The sequence below is a fragment of the Schistocerca americana genome, chromosome 3 (assembly GCF_021461395.2).
Source record: "Schistocerca americana isolate TAMUIC-IGC-003095 chromosome 3, iqSchAmer2.1, whole genome shotgun sequence".
NCBI classification, from domain to species: domain Eukaryota; kingdom Metazoa; phylum Arthropoda; class Insecta; order Orthoptera; family Acrididae; genus Schistocerca; species Schistocerca americana.
The window spans coordinates 463945613-463965463 of NC_060121.1; the positions used below are offsets into that span (position 1 = coordinate 463945613).

Sequence of the window (19851 nt, forward strand, 5' to 3'; positions counted from 1 at the left end):
AATTCTGCCTTTAAGCCCTCTTCTCCTGCAGCTTTATTATTTTTTTAGTCTCTTGATAACATTCTTCACTTCCTCTAGCTCTGGTACTACTTCATCTTCCCGATCCTCTACATCTAACTCTGATTCTAATCCTGAGTCATGTTTCCTTCCATTCTCTGTCACGGTTCCTTCTTCTTTATCCCCTTCTTTCCCATCAATCAGTTTGGTAAAATACTTTTGCCACCTTTCTAGGACTTAACATTTATCTCCAATTATATTTCCATCCTTATCCTTATGGAAAACTGCTCATGGTTGGAAACCTTTCTACAAATCTCTTGTTCTTTCATAGAACCTTCTGATCTCTTTGTCAAGAGAGAAATGAAGCGAGATGGAGAATGTTGCAAAGGAACACGAAGTTAGCAGCAGAAGAAAAGAGGAAAAGAGTGGGTAAGCTTTGTAGGGTAAAGAAAAGGCAGCATGAAAGGAGAAAGATAGAGCAGCTGGATGAAATGAGAGACCACCCGGGACTGGAGCAACTGAATTACATCCTCTGCCAGGGTCTCAACTACCTCTTGTCATGCCCTGAAATGAGCAATCTCCTGCTCATTATCCTTCCCACCCCTCCCACAGTGATATTCTGGCAACCACCAAACCTACACATCATACTCGTCCATCCGTACACAAACCCTGGTCCCAACCCTTTACCTCATGACCATTACCCCTGTAATAGACCTAGATTGAAGACCTATCCCATACATCATATCACCACCACCTACTCCATTCCGGTCACTAACATCACTTGTCCCATTGAAAGTGGGGCTACCTGTGAAACCAGTTATGTGATCTACGAGGTAAGGTGCAACCACTGTGCTGCATTCTATGTGGAAATGACACCCAATAGGCTGTCTGTCCGCATGAATGGCCACCAACAAACTGGCCAAGAAACAAGTGGACCACCCTGTTGCTGAGTATGATGCCAAACATGACATCCTTCATTTCAATGACTGCTTCACAGCCTGTGCCATATGGATCCTTCCCACCAACACCAGCTTTTCTGAATTGCGCAGGTGGGAACTTGCCCTTTACTACCTCTTACATTCCTGTAACCCTCTTGGCCTCAACCTTCATTAGTCACTGTTCTCACCCATCCAGTCCCTTCCTCGTTCCCACTCCAGAACTACATAGCTGTTATTCCACCACGACACCCAGGCTTTTCACTTCTCTCCTTTCCTGCTACCCTTCTCCCCACCTCACCCCTGCCCTCTGTGTAACCTGCAGCATCTCACTGTCCATCACCCCTATCCTACAATCCCTCCTCTTCCTCGGCACCTGCCCCCTCGCCTCCTCCTTACCCCCACTCAGTCACCATTCCCATCATCCACTGGTGCTGCTGCTCGCAGTGTGGCTACAGTTCCCTGAGACTGTGTGTGTGTGTGTGTGTGTGTGTGTGTGTGTGTGTGTGTGTGTGTGTGTGTGTGTGTGTGTCTCAGGGAACTGTAGCCACACTGCGAGCAGCAGCACCAGTGGATGATGGGAATGGTGACTGAGTGGGGGTAAGGAGGAGGCGAGGGGGCAGGTGCCGAGGAAGAGGAGGGATTGTAGGATAGGGGTGATGGACAGTGAGATGCTGCAGGTTACACAGAGGGCAGGGGTGAGGTGGGGAGAAGGGTAGCAGGAAAGGAGAGAAGTGAAAAGCCTGGGTGTCGTGGTGGAATAACAGCTATGTAGTTCTGGAGTGGGAACGAGGAAGGGACTGGATGGGTGAGAACAGTGACTAATGAAGGTTGAGGCCAAGAGGGTTACAGAAATGTAAGAGGTAGTAAAGGGCAAGTTCCCACCTGCGCAATTCAGAAAAGCGTGTGTGAGTGCGTGAGCGTGTGCGCGCGCGCGTGAGTGCGTGTGCGCGCGCGCGTGTGAGTGCGTGTGCGCGCGCGCGTGAGCGCGTGTGCGCGCGCGCGTGTGCGCGCTTGCGTGAGCGCGTGTGCGCGCGCGCGCGTGCGCGCGTGCGTGAGCGTGTGTGCGCGCGCGCGCGTGCGTGAGCGTGTGTGCGCGCGCGCGCGTGCGTGAGCGTGTGTGCGCGCGCGCGCGTGCGTGAGCGTGTGTGCGCGCGCGCGCGCGTGCGTGAGCGTGTGTGCGCGCGCGCGCGTGCGTGAGCGTGTGTGCGCGCGCGCGCGTGCGTGAGCGTGTGTGCGCGCGCGCGCGTGCGTGAGCGTGTGCGCGCGCGCGCGCGTGAGCGCGTGCGCGCGCGTGAACGCGTGCGCGCGCGCGCGCGCCGTCTTATTTTTGACGAGGCCTTACTGGCCGAAAGCTTTATTTGTGACGGTCTCTTTGTTGTGCCTATTTGCGACTCAGCATCTCCGCTATATAGTGAGCAGTGTGACTTTCCTTTTCATAATATTTTTGCAAAAAATATCTGTATTTGAACCAATGACTTCTCAGTATTCCATCCATGAAAACACATCAGAAAAGTATGTATGTGAGTCTTTAAGTGTCAAGAAAATCTGTCATGTTTCTCTGAACAAATGTCACAGTTACCTGTCATCTGAATTGTACTGCGAAGTTTTCACGAATCAGGTACCACTTGAATATCTCGAGCTTAACACCCTTTCAACCTCTGACACATTTCATAAGTAGGTTGCGTGTGTTACTTAGTCACTGATTGCGTAACAAAAGTAAAGTTGGTATAAGTAGAATGAAGAGTCTTTCACTTACTAAGTAGAATCCAAACCTGGATTCGTGACCATCTTATTCTTGATTCACATCCAAAATTTACATTCCATCAACTAACTCATGCAGTATTTTATGCAAGAGTTTGGGTATTACTTTTTTGTGTTCATTATGCTCCAAATAACAGAGCAGACCTGTTCACTTAAATACCAAGAGGGTGCAGAAGTTGGAGATTCCTTTTATTTACTGCGCTATTGTAATTTGATCTGGAAGAATCTGTCAGCGTAAAAATTTTGTTTTTATTCTTTTCTATACATGTCAATGTATACAATCAGTGAACCAGGTTCTTTATCACTATAGGCCACATAGTTTTTTTTAATGCCGTGGATTTATTCTCCTTTGAAATAGTGGTTGATTGGGTCAAGTTTATTGTTTCTTGTTTACTGTTTGTTGTATTCACTATACTCAAACTTCTTTTCTAGCGATAGTGCAAAACAAGCTGCAGGTACAGTAGTTCATTTGTATCCTCTAAGAAGAAACTACGTGAACCTAACAGACTGAGTTTATATGAAATTCTGTTAAAGGCAGTTCTACAAGTCCTGGGTACTGCTGTGCTTGAAAAACAATATTTTATATGAAATGACATGCAGGCAGTTTTGCAGTACTAGAATAAAGATTTCTTTTAAAAAAATCAAAGATTCAAGTTTTTCTTTGTGTGGTGAATGAGAACCAAAATTTCTTTAAAAGTTTGATTTATTGAGATTTCTGTACTTTTGATGTGGCTGTATATTTTTCCCTGGAAAACAACTTCATGCCATGGCACTAACAGTCTGTGAATGGTTTTTAGGTGGTTTTCCATCTGCCTCGGCGAATGTGAGCCGGTTCCCCTTATTCCGCCTCAGCTACACTATGTCGACAATTGCTGCGCAAACAAGTTCTCCACATAAGCGTAAACCACCATTACTCTACCATGCAAACATAGGGATGACACTCGTCTGGTGTGAGACGGTCCCTGGGGGGTCCACCGGGGGCCGAACCGCACAATAACCCTGGGTTTGGTGTGGGGCAGTGGAGGGGTGAAATGGACTGCGGTAGTCATCGTGGGGTTGTGGACTACTGCGGCTGTGGCGGGGACAGACCCTCTCCATCATTTCTACGTCCCGGCTTGACATACAATACAATACAAGAGATAATTTAGAAGAAAACATGATTGAGAACTCCTGAAATATTCTAAGTTGGGAAATGGGAAAACAGTGTTTCAAAGCGAATTAAGAATAACCAGTACTGTAGTTTATTCAAAGTAAAATCAACAATAGTGGCAAAAATTGGGGAGAGGGCTAAATTAAATTTCTTGGAAGTAAAAGGACAAGATAAAAATCTTCAGTGGTCAGATGCAAACTTATATTAAGTGTGTGGGTGATAGCAAGTAGACATGAAGAATATAATTCTTAGCTGTGATCCCCATATACAAAAACGGGCTGATGACTGTTGTCAAACTTACGAACTAGCTACAATTATTTGTCTGAATCTGTGCATCAGCAAGTATACATATGGCCCCTCTGCCCGAAATACACATTTCTACCACTAATACCTTGAACAATTTTTAAATTATCTCACTTCCTGCTCTGAGATAGTATTGTTGGTTTTGTAAAGTCCAGGAGCATTTTTCCTCCATATTGGGCTCTTTCAGAACTTCCAGCACACACTATGGACAGATCCCTCCCTCTGTAGAGACTTTTAGTGTTCATTCTGTCCGACAGATAATGAGTTACTGTTTTCAGTTGTTATATGAACAGCTTTACTCTACTTTTCTAAAATGTCATGTTAATGTTCCTGTGTGCTGTGTTATTTCAGCCTACAGTTATTTCTGGTTTTTATTACTGTTGTTGCTGTAATCTCCAGACAGAACCAACAGATTCTTTCACAACTTGAATTTTTCTGTTTTTATAAATAAATTTTGAAAGGGATTCACTTGTTGCCCAACTGATGTGTTTTAAAGCACCGCTTCTGGGGATTGGGAGGTGTGCTGGCCTTGGATTGAATCTGCCCAGCAGATTAAAGTCAAGGACCAGTGTGCCAGCCAACCTGAATGTGATTTTTAGGCAGTCTCCCACATCCCACTAAGTGAACACTGGGCTGTTTCCAAGTCCCACTGCAGTTCCACAATTCACAATCATTTGGAAAATTTTTGCATACTTGCACATAACACTATTTGCAGGCAGTTGGGGGTTCACATACTCTACCCTTGGGGGTAATGGGGTGGCGACAGGAAGAGCATCAGGCCACCCCGTAAATCATCATGCTAAATCTGTTACTAACTATTGCGAGACAAAGGCACAAAAAAAAAGAAGAAGAAAAGTGTTCACTTGTGCATTGCAGTTTAATCACTCAATTTATCAGTTCCTCTGCAACACCAATTATTTCCCTTTTTGGTGTATATTTCATTTCTCTGTATTGTCCACATGACTGAAACTGTACAAATCACTGTGAAGTTCATGGCAGTGGGTATTTGCCATTGTAATATATTTTGTTGTTACTTCCTGTCCCATTCTACAAAGGATGGAAAAATGACTGCTTAAATGTGTCTGTGCGCATTATAGATAGTCTCATTTTGTCCATTCTCTCCCTGTGGAGATACTGCACTGATTCTTAAATTTTTTGTTATAAGTTTTCATGGTGTAATTGTCATCTATCTTAAAGTGTATGCCATTTAAGGTTTTTAAATTAAACCATTGACTATTTTTGTTGCCCTTCATAGTACATGTTAAACATCTCCTATTTCATTTGGTATGGGTACCATACATTTTGACAGTATTCTAGAATGAGTCACATGAGTGCAGACTGTATTTTTTGTTATTATTATTATTATTATTACTAGTTTATGTATTACTTACAACAACAAATACGTAAGTGCGATTCTTTACACTAAATAAACATTAGATGGCCCAGACTACACATAAATATTGTAAGGCTCAGTACATTGGAGCGCTTCATCTGGTGCTTCATGTAGACTCTTCATGCCATCAGGAAATGTCAGTGAGTGCACTCGCTCGCAATGTGGCCCATTGTTTGAATAACACCACAGGTCCCCGTACTGTCAGTCCAAAAGCCCCACTTGTGCATGCTGTATTTGTACAGTCCTTATCCAATCCAGTATATGTAAGCTGTAGCCACATGCCCCTAGAATGATGAAAGCCTGGTTGTCAATAAGTTTGTGGTTCCAAATTTTCTTGGTTTGCCACCCATGTTACCATTAAATGACCAGGTGGAACCTAATAGGAAGCCTTCGGACTCCTTCATTATCTGGTCTTGAGGATTTGAGGTATTTCCTATGCAGTGAGAGAACATCATGGAGAGGGATTGATTCAGTTTTGCAAGCTTGCTTGTAAAGCTTGTTGAGACCCACCTTTTGGCAAAGGTGAGCTAGACAGATCTTCAATAGTACTGGCTGCCACCATGTAGGTGTAATGTGACTGTGCCACTAATGGTTCTCATAGGTGCATTCAAGTGAATGTCAACTTTCTCTTAGAATAAGTGTAGAGTATACCAGTGCAACGGATGGTCCACAGAGAACTGATTTATTTGCTCCCCCTGTACTACCTGCCAACTTCCTCACCAGGATCATTCATTGTGGCACCAAAGCTAGTATCTATCATGGATGACAGAAACTGTAATTGAGGGCAACAGAGCAAAAGCAAAAATGTTGAACTCTGTTTCAATTGTGATTCACTGAAATTTTAGTCATTGGCTAGTGCTTTTCTGCATTTTGTTAATTGCACAGGTTTTCATTCCTGAATATTTAAAGCGTGTTGACAATATTTTCACCACTCAAATATCTCTTCAAGATCTGACTTGGCATTTGGGCAGATTGTTTCAGATAGTACTTCATTATAGGTAACTCCACACCTATAAAAAAGCTAAGTTTACTATTAAAACAGGTCATTAACATACTACATCAACAGCAAGGGTCCCGACACACTTCCCTTGGGCATGCATGAAATTACTTCTACAAATGTTGATCATTCTTCGTCCCACATAACGTGCTGCATCTTCTGTACCAAGAAATCTCTAGCCTCATCACGTATCTTGTTTGATACACCATAGGATTGTACTATCATTAATACATGTTGGTGTGGCACAGAGTCGAGTATTTTTCAGAAATTGAGAAATATTGCATTGACCCAATTGCTTTGAATCATGACTTTCAGGATGTCACAAGAGGAAAACACAAGCTAGATTTGATCAGCATTTTCAAACTATACACTGGTTGACATATTCTAGGATTCAACATCAAATGTAGGTGAACAATATTACTAGAAAAGTTTCATGGATTACTTTTGCTAAGTTAATCTAGATTTGTGTTATGTGCTTCTTCCAACCAGTGGGTACTATTAGACTGAAGATCTACAATCTACTATGAGTAAAGCAGGGGCTGAAAATTCCACATAGAATTTGATACCTCTGGGGCTTTGTTCCATTTTAGTGATTTCAGTTTGTTTCTCAACACCACTGGTAGTAACACCATCATTACTCGCCTTAACAGTTGTGGAAGCGTTCAGCTGGGCCCATACTTCTGGATTTAGTTTTGTGAAGGAACACTTACAAACAGAGTTAAGTATTTTTGTGTTTGCTCTTTTGATTTTGGTTCCCATGTCATTCATGAGTGTCAGGATGCTAACTATAGCCAGCCGGAGTGGCCGAGCAGTTCTAGGCGCTGTAGTCTGGAGCCGCGCGACCACTACGGTCACAGGTTTGAATCCTGCCTCGGGCATGGATGTGTGTGATGTCCTTAGGTTAGTTAGGTTTAAGTAGTTCTAGGTTCTAGGGGACTGATGAACTCAGAAGTTAAGTCCAATAGTGCTCAGAGCCATTTGAACCTTTCTTTTTTTTGCTAACAATGTCTTCACTGACAAGCTTAACATACGACTAAAATTTAAGTTTTTGTGAGAGGTCTTTTGATAAAATTATGCAATGGTAATCTTTGAAAATTTCGCACATTGCCCTTTTGACATCCAAAGGTGTTTCAATCAGCATCTCCCCATCTATAGTCACCAAGCAAGGTGGCGCAGTGGTTAGCACACTGGACTCGCATTTGGGAGGACGATGGTTCAATCCCGTGTCCGGCCATCCTGATTTAGGTTTTCCGTGATTTCCCTAAATCGCTCCAGGCAAATGCCGGGATGGTTCCTTTGAAAGGGCACAGCTGACTTCCTTCCCTGTCCTCCCTAATCCGATGAGACCAATGACCTCGCTGTTTGGTCTCTTCCCTCAAACAATCCAATCCAATCCCATCTATAGTCCTATGTTTTGTTTTACAACTATTTTGATGTAGTCCCTGTCTCCTTAGCAGTTTCTTTACAGAGCGTGCAGACCATTGAGGATCCTTCTCACCATGAACTGTTCTTGTAAGGAGATGTGATTTCCTTCACCATCCTTATCCATTTCAAACTTTCACTGTGTTTCTGATTCCATGTTGTTAACATGACATTAAGTGTTAATTTTTCTATCTTTAAAAAGATGTCCTTTAATGAATTTTCTTTCTTTCTTCAGATGGACAGAAGAGAAAATGTTGTTGTTGTTGTTGTTGTTGTTGTTGTGGTCTTCAGTCCTGAGACTGGTTTGATGCAGCTCTCCATGCTACTCTATCCTGCGCAAGCTTCTTCATCTCCCAGTACCTACTGCAGCCTACATCCTTCTGAATCTGCTTAGTGTATTCATCTCTTGGTCTCCCTCTTCGATTTTTACCCTCCACGCTGCCCTCCAATGCTAAATTTGTGATCCTTTGATGCCTCAAAACATGTCCTACCAACCGATCCCTTCTTCTAGTCAAGTTGGGCCGCAAACTTCTCTTCTCCCCAATCCTATTCAATGCCTCCTCATTAGTTACGTGATCTACCCACCTTATCTTCAGCATTCTTCTGTAGCACCACATTTCGAAAGCTTCTATTCTCTTCTTGTCCAAACTAGTTATCGTCCATGTTTCACTTCCATACATGGCTACACTCCATACAAATATTTTCAGAAACGACTTCCTGACACTTAAATCTATACTTGATGGTAACAAATTTCTCTTCTTCAGAAACGATTTCCTTGCCATTGCCAGTCTACATTTTATATCCTCTCTACTTCGACCATCATCAGTTATTTTACTCCCTAAATAGCAAAATTCCTTTACTACTTTAAGTGTCTCATTTCCTAATCTAATTCCCTCAGCATCACCCGATTTAATTTGACTACATTCCATTATCCTTGTTTTGCTTTTGTTGATGTTCATCTTATATCCTCCTTTCAAGACACTGTCCATTCCATGCAACTGCTCTTCCAAGTCCTTGGCTGTCTCTGACAGAATTACAATGTCATCGGCGAACCTCAAAGTTTTTACTTCTTCTCCATGAATTTTAATACCTACTCCGAATTTTTCTTTTGTTTCCTTTACTACTTGCTCAATATACAGATTGAATAACATCGGGGACAGGCTACAACCCTGTCTCACTCCTTTCCCAACCACTGTTTCCCTTTCATGCCCTCGACTCTTATAACTGCCATCTGGTTTCTGTACAAATTGTAAATAGCCTTTCGCTCCCTGTATTTTACCCTTGCCACCTTCAGAATTTGAAAGAGAGTATTCCAGTTAACATTGTCAAAAGCTTTCTCTAAGTCTACAAATGCTAGAAATGTAGGTTTGCCTTTTCTTAATCTTTCTTCTAAGATAAGTAGTAAGGTTAGTATTGCCTCACGTGTTCCAAACATTTCTACGGAATCCAAACTGATCTTCGCCGAGGTCCGCTTCTACCAGTTTCTCCATTCGTCTGTAAAGAATTCGCGTTAGTATTTTGCAGCTGTGACTTATTAAACTGATAGTTCGGTAATTTTCACATCTGTCAACACCTGCTTTCTTTGGGATTGGAATTATTATATTCTTCTTGAAGTCTGAGGGTATTTCACCTGTCTCATACATCTTGCTCACCAGATGGTAGAGTTTTGTCATGACTGGCTCTCCCAAGGCCATCAGTAGTTCTAATGGAATGTTGTCTATTCCCGGGGCCTTGTTTCGACTCAGGTCTTTCAGTGCTCTGTCAAATTCTTCACGCAGTATCTTATCTCCCATTTCGTCTTCATCTACATCCTCTTCCATTTCCATAATATTGTCCTCAAGTACATCGCCCTTGTATAAACCCTCTATATACTCCTTCCACATTTCTGTCTTCCCTTCTTTGCTTAGAACTGGGTTTCCATCTGAGCTCTTGATATTCATACAAGTGGTTCTCTTCTCTCCAAAGGTTCTTTAATTTTCCTGTAGGCAGTATCTATCTTACCCATAGTGAGATAAGCCTCTACATCCTTACATTTGTCCTCTAGCCATCCCTGCTTAGCCATTTTGCACTTCCTGTCGATCTCATTTTTGAGACGTTTGTATTCCTTTTTGCCTGCTTCATTTACTGCATTTTTATATTTTCTCCTTTCATCAATTAAATTCAATATTTCTTCTGTTACCCAAGGATTTCTGTTAGCCCTCGTCTTTTTACCTACTTGATTGTCTGCTGCCTTCACTACTTCATCCCTCAGAGCTACCCATTACTGTATATTCTTCCCCCATTCCTGTCAATTGTTCCCTTATGCTCTCCCTCAAACTCTCTACAACCTCTGGTTCTTTCAGTTTATCCAGGTGCCATCTCCTTAAATTCCCACCTTTTTGCAGTTTCTTCCGTTTCAATCTGCAGTTCATAACCAATAGATTGTGGTCAGAATCCACATCTGACCCTGGAAATGTCTTACAATTTAAAACCTGGTTCCTAAATCTCTGTCTTACCATTATATAATCTATCTGATACCTTTTAGTATCTCCAGGATTCTTCCAGGTATACAACCTTCTTTTATGATTCTTGAACCAAGTGTTAGCTATGATTAAGTTATGCTCTGTGCAAAATTCTACAAGGCGGCTTCCTCTTTCATTTCTTCCCCCCAATCCATATTCACCTACTATGTTTCCTTATCTCCCTTTTCCTACTGACGAATTCCAGTCACCCATGACTATTAAATTTTCATCTCCCTTCACTACCTGAATAATTTCTTTTATCTCATTTCATCAATTTCTTCATCATCTGCAGAGCTAGTTGGCATATAAACTTGTACTAATGTAGTAGGCATGGGCTTTGTGTCTATCTTGGCCACAATAATGCGTTCACTATGCTGTTTGTAGTAGCTTACCCGCACTCCTATTTTTTTTATTCATTATTAAACCTACTCCTGCATTACCCCTATTTGATTTTGTATTTATAACCCTGTAATCACCTGACCAAAAGTCTTGTTCCTCCTGCTACCAAACTTCACTAATTCCCACTATATCTAACTTTAACCTATCCATTTCCCTTTTTAAATTTTCTAACCTACCTGCCCGATTAAGGGATCTGACATTCCACGCTCCGATCCGTAGAACGCCAGTTTTCTGTCTCCTGATAATGACGTCCTCTTGAGTAGTCCCCGCCCGGAGATCCGAATGGGGGACTATTTTACCTCCGGAGTATTTTACCCAAGAGGACGCCATCATCATTTAATCATACAGTAAAGCTGCATGCCCTCGGGAAAAATTACGGCTGTAGTTTCCCCTTGCTTTCAGCCGTTCGCAGTACCAGCACAGCAAAGCCGTTTTGGTTAATGTTACACGGCCAGATCAGGCAATCATCCAGACTGTTGCCCCTGCAACTACGGAAAAGGCTGCTGCCCCTCTTCAGGAACCACATGTTTGTCTGCCCTCTCAACAGATACCCCTCCGTTGTGGTTGCACCTACGGTACGGCCATCTGTACCGCTGAGGCACGCAAGCCTCCCCACCAACGGCAAGGTCCATGGTTCATGGGGGGAAGGAAGAGAAAATAGTGAATCATATCCTAAGCAAGGAACTCAATATTACCATTCGTTTTAATTTTGTGCAAGTTTTGTCAAGGCTTGACTACTAGAAGATTGGCTGGGGCCCCAGTGTCGTGGCACCTCTTTCAGCCCTCCAAGCTCAGATGGATCAGTTTTGTTACTTGAACAATAACATTTGATGTTCTGTGGCTATATTCTTTTTTGATGCAAATCTAATCAGATCACATAATTGATGAAATTCATTATGGCCAGTGAGAGTCACATAAAAAGAATATCTGTTACTCACACCTCCACGTTTAATGGATTATGAATTGGATCTGCAGCTTCTCTAAGACCTTATGAGGAAAGCTTTGTCAGGAACGTTTTGCAGTAGGTAAATACAATACACTGTAACCAGAAACAGATTGCTTATGCAACTAGAGCTTGTCCAGTGCTGTTTACTCAAAAAATTAAAGAAAACTCAGTGTGAGGAAGCATGTATGGCTTTCACTACTTTGCTCTCCAATATTTACGAGGCAGTTTCTGAATTTGATTATGAGAGCAAGTGCTGCCTCAAGCTGTCTGTGCACAGTGCAGTAGCATATCACATTCATTGTGGAATCATTTACTGCTGATAGTGAAGACTATTATAATAGCTTTTCTGTAATTAAATTGTGCTAAATGGAAAGATAAAGTGTTTGGCAAAGTTTCAAGACAGTGAAGTAAGGATTTTCGGAGATATTAAGATCGGTGTGTGTGTGTGTGTGTGTGTGTGTGTGTGTGTGTGTGTGTGTGTGTGTTCAAATTCTTCTTTATTTACATTTGTGAAGAGTAATTTCAGAAAAAAAACTAGTGGTATGCAAATTATAGCAAGATCTGTGTAGGTTAACTACAGTCTTGTTTGGCGTTATGATTTTGAGATTAAGTTCTTGACATTAAAACATTACAATGTGTTGTGCCTTTTGACTATTGTAACATAAATAATTTAGCCACAATCCATATAGGGAAGATTCTCTAAGAGTACACAGGCATGTGCCTTGCATCTTTAAAAATTTCGTTTAGATTTCTCTTGGAACACAGGTGCCCTCAGAGGCTCAGTATTAGTTTGCAGAGTATGGGCTTGGTGATCCTGGGGTTCCTGAGCTGGGGAGTGGTAAGTGCCACCAATCCCCTGATGCCATAAGGTCTGGGCATACTTCAGCAACCACTGTACAGTGCGGCAGTGGAACTTTGAGTCTCACAGGGAATGGAGTTCTTGGCTTGACTGCCCAGATTGAGAGGACGGAATAAACCTCTATAAGAAAAACCTCAAGGTTTGCTTCGCACTGATGAAATGCATGACTGTTGAGGTGGAAGAGTCGTTAGCAGGAAACCTCTGGGGAACCTGCCACACCTCAGTTGTGTAAGGCTTAGCTAGACAAGTGGGGCTCTGTCCAGATGGACTTTTATTTCCCTAGAAGCTTGTGGGACCAAGATGGATCCTTTGAAGTTTTCTCTTCCACCTCCCAGCGGAATGGGTTGGCCAGTGGTAGGTACCAACACCCAATCAAATGAGACAGCTCGTGTAGCCAGTACTCCTGACTCAGGAGTGAAATCTAAGTGTTTCAGGTTTTGTAACAGAACACATGCTGGCAGTCAGAATGTGTTTTTGATAGTCAAAAGGAGAGAATGCAGCTTTGAGAAAGTTTCGCCTATCTGTATTCAGAAAGGGTTAGAAGGCATTGCTGGATGCTTAAAATCCCTTGAGCGATTGCACAGTGAAACACTGTTGATGGAAGCTGCAAGTTCCCAACAAGTTAAGAACCTACAGAAAGCCCATTGCCAAGGGAATTTGCCATCGAAACTGAACCTCACACCACCTTGAATCATAGTAAAGGTATTGAGACATGCAGAGATCTGGTGGACATTCCCAATGAGAAACTGAAAGATGAGTGGGCTCCAGAAGGAAATAAGAAAAGGGTGGATGAGTATCTTGTAAAGTGTGATTTATTATTGTGATGTCTGATTGCAAAAAACTTCCTGAGCATGTTAAGGCAGATTTCCTCCATCTAAGCGACTGGCCGTATGTACCCAACCTAATGCGGTGTTTAAATGCCAGCACTTTTTGCATACTACTCCGGGATTTCACAGAGAAGCTACTTGTGGCAAATGCCATAAGGCTACCCACGAAGTTGTCCCTCGTTCGTCTCCTTTGAAGTGTTTGAATTGCTGTGGAAGTTACCCTGTCTTGAGTTGGGCCTGCAATGTGTATCTGGAGAATGGAAGATTACAAGAGTTTAAAACTACAAACCACATCCCATGTAAAGACAAAAAAATGTATAAAACCATGCAGCCCCCAACAGGCACCAGAAGTTCAGAAAAAATGTGCGTGTCTACATTGTGGAGCTCCCTGCCCACCAGAGGTTCCGTCTGTTATGCTGTCCAGAGCTGCCACTACTACAGCCACAGTTGTGGCTGCAAAGTCTACACAGAACGTCCATCACAGACGGAATCAGGCAGTAAACAGCGTGACACTGTCGACATAACCCACTGTGACACCTCTCTAGATTCTACTTTAGAGGCGATGGAACTTGATGTCGAGCTGGGGCAGTCATCTCACCCCAACTGAGCCTCCACCCATTGTGGGCTCAACTGCACAGCAGAAAGTCAGGATGAAAGTGCTACCTACATGATAGATGGCTCACATCCTCCAGTGGAATGTTAATGGGTTCAGGACACATGTGGAAGAACTGATGCTCCTGGTAAGGAAACACTCCCTGTGCATGTGTTTGCAGGAAACACATTTTAAAGCATCTCATGTCCCTTTGTTAAAGGGCTATAAACTCTGTTGCAAGGATTACCTGACTGTGGAAATGACCAGGGGAGGGGTTGCAGTGTTTGTCAGTAATGCACACCACTCCTCGCTCTTCCCTTGGCTACTCACCTGCAGACAGTTGCAGTTGAAATTCATGAATGTCAGAGGATAACAGTTAGCTTGCTGTAATTACCTCCGCTAGATGCAATAGGCTCTGAGGCTCCCACAGATCTTGTGAAACAACTCCTCCAATCATTTCTTCTCTTGGTAGACTTCAATGCCCATCATGCCCTATGGAGCTCGACCCCTATTTGACCTTGGGGTTGGATTTTAGAGAGCCTCCTGACATCTCATGAGCTGTGCATCCTAAACCTGATACTTCCACTCATTTCTGTAATGCTACTGTGTCATTCTTGGCCATCGACCTATCTCTCTGCTCTCCATCCTCACCGATTCTGTTCACTCTGAGCTTATTGACGACTTTCATTCCAGTGACCACTTCCCAATCCACATTCTCCTACTGGTTGGGGCACTAACTGATGAGAAGTCACTGAAATGGGTGGTCAGCAGGGCTAACTGGATGCTGTACAACCAGCTGGCTGTGTGTGAACATTGCAACAGTATCCAAGAGTGGGTGGACCACATCACACGAGTGAGCCATCGTGCCCCTGACCTATCCATTCCAAAATCCTCAGGTCATCTTAGGAGGTGACCTGTACCATGGTGGACAGATGAATGACATTCAGCGATCTGAAACAGGCATTGGCTCTTCATTGATTTAAATGCCACCCTACAACTGACAAGCTCATAGCGTTTCGAGTTTTGATAGGCAAGGCTCGATGTGTAATTAAGGAGAGCAAGAAAAGGTCATGGCAAGTATTCCTGGACTCTTATCAACCATTCCACTTGTCCTACAAAAGTATGGGAAGCCATCACGAGACTTTCGGTAAATGCAGTCGTTTACCAATAGCAGCAGTGCTGAAACAGGTATGTCTCCAAACACCAACCGGAGACTTTGCTTAGACATTGGCAGAGAATTTTGCAGAAAATGCTGCAAGGGCCAGGATCTGGAATTTTGTTGCTACCATGTAACTGGAAAGAGAGAAGAACTGGACTTCAGATCCAACAATTCTGAGACTTACACTGCCATTTCTCCATGTGGGAGCTGGAATCAGCTCTGTGTGAGACTCATGATACTGCACCCAATCACAACTAGATCCGGCACTACATGATTCGACATTTTCCTACAGTTAAAGAAATTCTCCTCAGATATTTGAATTTCATACGGCAGACAGGCAACTTCCCCAGCTTGTGGAGGGAGGCAATTCTGATACCTCTCCTTGAACCAGGAAAGGAATGCACATGTCCCTCTACTTATAGGAATATTGCTGTTATGAGCTATTAGTAAAGATCCTGGAATGAATGGTTAACCGTTATCTTATCTGGTTGTTAGAGACCAGGCGACTCCTTAGCCACTTTCATTGTGGATTCCGCAGACTTCGGTCCACAGTTGACAACCTGACACCATTAGAAGTGGCTATTCAGCAGTCTTTCCAATGCAAACATCACTGTATTGGCATTTTCTTTCACACCTGTAGGGCATATGACACTATTTGTAGACAGCAGTATTCTTGTGCAACTACATCAATGGGGCTTTCATGGCCACCTCCACATCTTCTTAAGGTCCATTCAATCTCTACGATTTTGTAGGACCCAAATTGGTGACATGCTGTCTTATTATTTTGAGCAGGAGAATAGAGTCCCTCATGGCAGTGTTTTAAATGACACCCTTTTTGCCATAGCCATAACAGTGTCACATCTATGGTAAGGAGTCCTGTGTAGTGCTCCTTATTCGTGGATGATTGATTCCAAATTGTCGTGATTGCCACACCTGAGAGACCTGAAAGTCGCAAACCTGAAGGCACTGAATATCTTAATGTGTCATAGCTACAGGTCTTGGAGAGAAGATAAGGCCCATCTCCTCTAGTTTTATAGGGCTTTCATGCATTCGCAGCTGGTCTATGGGTGCACATTGTATGAATCGGAGAGGCCTACGTATGTGAAGATCATTGACACTGTCCACCATGAAGGGATTCGTCAGGCCTCGGTTGTTTGTAGGGCCAGTCCCAGACCCAGTCTCTATGCTGAGGCCAGGGAACCGTCACTCATCATCCAGTGGCAGATCCTCATGGTGTGTCAAGCATATAAGTTCCTCACAGCTCCAACTTCACCCACATACCACATTGTTTTTTGGTTGCTCGTCCGCCTCTGGAACGCATTTTCTCCAACTGCCCACATGCCACAATGCCATTTGGTATCTGCATGCAGCATGTGCTGGAGTCACTTGGTGTGAAGCAAGTACAACCCCATCTGCTACCCAGGTTACTGCAAAGGCCCCAGTGTAATTTTAGATTTGGTGCAGTATAAGAGAGATTGCACTCCTCCTCCTGTTTATAATGTGATATTTTCTGACATTTCATTTGAGAATAACAACTATGTAGTTGTCTTTATGGTTGGGCCTAAGCAGGGGGCTCTGTTGGTTGTTCTGTCCTTTTGCTGAATCGTATCCTCAAAGTCTTACTGCCTCAAGAATTTACTATCTTTGATGCAGAATTATATGCGATCTTGCGGGTACTGGAGCAGATGCGTCATTCTTCCAGTGCTAAATTTCTTGACTGTTCTGATTCTCCTGAGTGTCCTTTACTCTCTCCAACATTTGTACCCAGCAGATAAAGTAATCTAGAATATCCAGGATGCCCTTCTCCAGTTTCAACAACTGGGGAAGGAGCTGTCTTTCTGCTGGGTAACAGGGTACATGAGTATTGCGGGAAATGAAAGGACAGATGCAGCAGCCAAGGAGGCATGTCGTGATCCTCAGTTCTTTCACTGTGCCATCCCCCAGAATGTTATCACCTCTCTGTTGAGGTACAAAGTCATGTGTCAATGAGAAGACAAGTGGCTCGAAGTGACCAACAGTAAGGTCCATGAAGTAAAGCCCACAACTTGGCCGTGGCGCACCTCCTTCCAACCACTCCGAATGAACAAGGCCCGTCTTACTCATCTTCGCATAGAACACAGCCCTATGATGCATGGCCTGCTAGAGGACCCTCCAATATGTGGTACTTGCATACAAATCACTCTGTCCCACATTTTATTGAACTGTGTTTTATTTTCTGACCAGCAGGCCATGGTGGATTTGCCACTGGATGTGCCCTCTATTTTATGTAACATCCAAACGAATGTGGTTTAAGTTTTAAAGTTTTGTGAATTGTTGCACATATTTCCCAAGATTTTAAGGAGATGGGTTTAATGTGTTAAAACTGGGTCACCCATGTCTTTTGTAAGTGATCAGCCAGTCATTTACCTGTGCATTTCTTTTAGCTGCTTTGTCGTTTTATTTGTGTTTTAATCTACTGTATTTCACTTTTTAATATTTCTTCGTTGTCGTAGCGTGTACGTTAACATTTTGCTATTTTATCCACATTCATTTTTTTTATGTATGTAAGGGTGCTGATAATCCCGCCATTGAGCGTCCATAAGCTCCAAAAAATGGGCGCGCGCACACACACACACACACACACACACACACACACACACACACACACACACTTGGAGGATAGTGCTTTTTACTGGGCTTCACTCTAGAAAAGGTTCCCTGTTAGTAGAAAACTAATCTTATAGTGCAAAACTGCAAATGGAAAGGCACTGCCAGTTTTAATTAACAGGAGTGGTATGATTACCAGAGGCAGCTACAGACACTAGCTATTCGGTGCAATGTGTTACCTATGCCTTTTTACCATAGCAAAAACTGCCTATGTGCATCACCAATGAAGGACTCAGGCTTATCAGTTGATACTGTCTCTATATACTAAATTGCCTGCTTCGTTTATGACAGAACTTCAAATTCAGGATTATTTGTACAGAACTGCAAAGTTAGTACAATTAATAGGTCATGTTTGCTATCTGACAACATCTCCACGTCTCTCTACACTCTGGAGTTAATGTAATAGAACTTTGCTAAATTTTCAGAGCGATTCGTCTGAGGCTTAGGGTCTAGGAACTGTGTTGTAACAGTCAAGTGAGTCAGTATGAAGTTCTTAACGACTGTCTTCCACAATGTCATCCATGTTAAATACTGTGACAAGTGAAGATTTTAGGTGTGATGAACTGATTTACTCTATTATTACTGGATCTATGTCTACATCCACATGATTACTCTGCTATTCACAATAAAGTGCCTGGCAGAGGGTTCAGTGAACGACCTTATAGCTCCAGAATGAGATTTTCACTCTGCAGCGGAGTGTGCGCTGATATGAAACTTCCTGGCAGATTAAAACTGTGTGCCCGACCGAGACTCGAACTCGGGACCTTTGCCTTTCGCGGGCAAGTGCTCTACCAACTGAGCTACCGAAGCACGACTCACGCCCGGTACTCACAGCTTTACTTCTGCCAGTACCTCGTCTCCTACCTTCCAAACTTTACAGAAGCTCTCCTGCGAACCTTGCAGAACTAGCACTCCTGAAAGAAAGGATATTGCGGAGACATGGCTTAGCCACAGCCTGGGGGATGTTTCCAGAATGAGATTTTCACTCTGCAGCGGAGTGTGCGCTGATATGAAACTTCCTGGCAGATTAAAACTGTGTGCCCGACCGAGACTCGAACTCGGGACCTTTGCCTTTCGCGGGCAAGTGCTCTACCAACTGAGCTACCGAAGCACGACTCACGCCCGGTACTCACAGCTTTACTTCTGCCAGTACCTCGTCTCCTACCTTCCAAACTTTACAGAAGCTCTCCTGCGAACCTTGCAGAACTAGCACTCCTGAAAGAAAGGATATTGCGGAGACATGGCTTAGCCACAGCCTGGGGGATGTTTCCAGAATGAGATTTTCACTCTGCAGCAGAGTGTGCGCTGATATGAAACTTCCTGGCAGATTAAAACTGTGTGCCCGACCGAGACTCGAACTCGGGACCTTTGCCTTTCGCGGGCAAGTGCTCTACCAACTGAGCTACCGAAGCACGACTCACGCCCGGTACTCACAGCTTTACTTCTGCCAGTACCTTGTCTCCTACCTTCCAAACGTTACAGAAGCTCTCCTGGAGAGTTCTGGAAACATCCCCCAGGCTGTGGCTAAGCCATGTCTCCGCAATATCCTTTCTTTCAGGAGTGCTAGTTCTGCAAGGTTCGCAGGAGAGCTTCTGTAAAGTTTGGAAGGTAGGAGACGAGGTACTGGCAGAAGTAAAGCTGTGAGTATCGGGCGTGAGTCGTGCTTCGGTAGCTCAGTTGGTAGAGCACTTGCCCGCGAAAGGCAAAGGTCCCGAGTTCGAGTCTCGGTCGGGCACACAGTTTTAATCTGCCAGGAAGTTTCATATCAGCGCACACTCCGCTGCAGAGTGAAAATCTCATTCTGGAAACATCCCCCAGGCTGTGGCTAAGCCATGTCTCCGCAATATCCTTTCTTTCAGGAGTGCTAGTTCTGCAAGGTTCGCAGGAGAGCTTCTGTAAAGTTTGGAAGGTAGGAGACGAGGTACTGGCAGAAGTAAAGCTGTGAGTACCGGGCGTGAGTC

At 43.6% G+C, this 19851-nt stretch overlaps 1 protein-coding gene across 2 annotated transcripts in view; it reads left to right on the plus strand.

Annotated features, from left to right (window-relative positions):
* LOC124605105 overlaps positions 1–19851 on the plus strand; it is a 190263-nt gene that overhangs the window by 47021 nt on the left and 123391 nt on the right. The gene's annotated exons all lie outside the window — the stretch shown is intronic.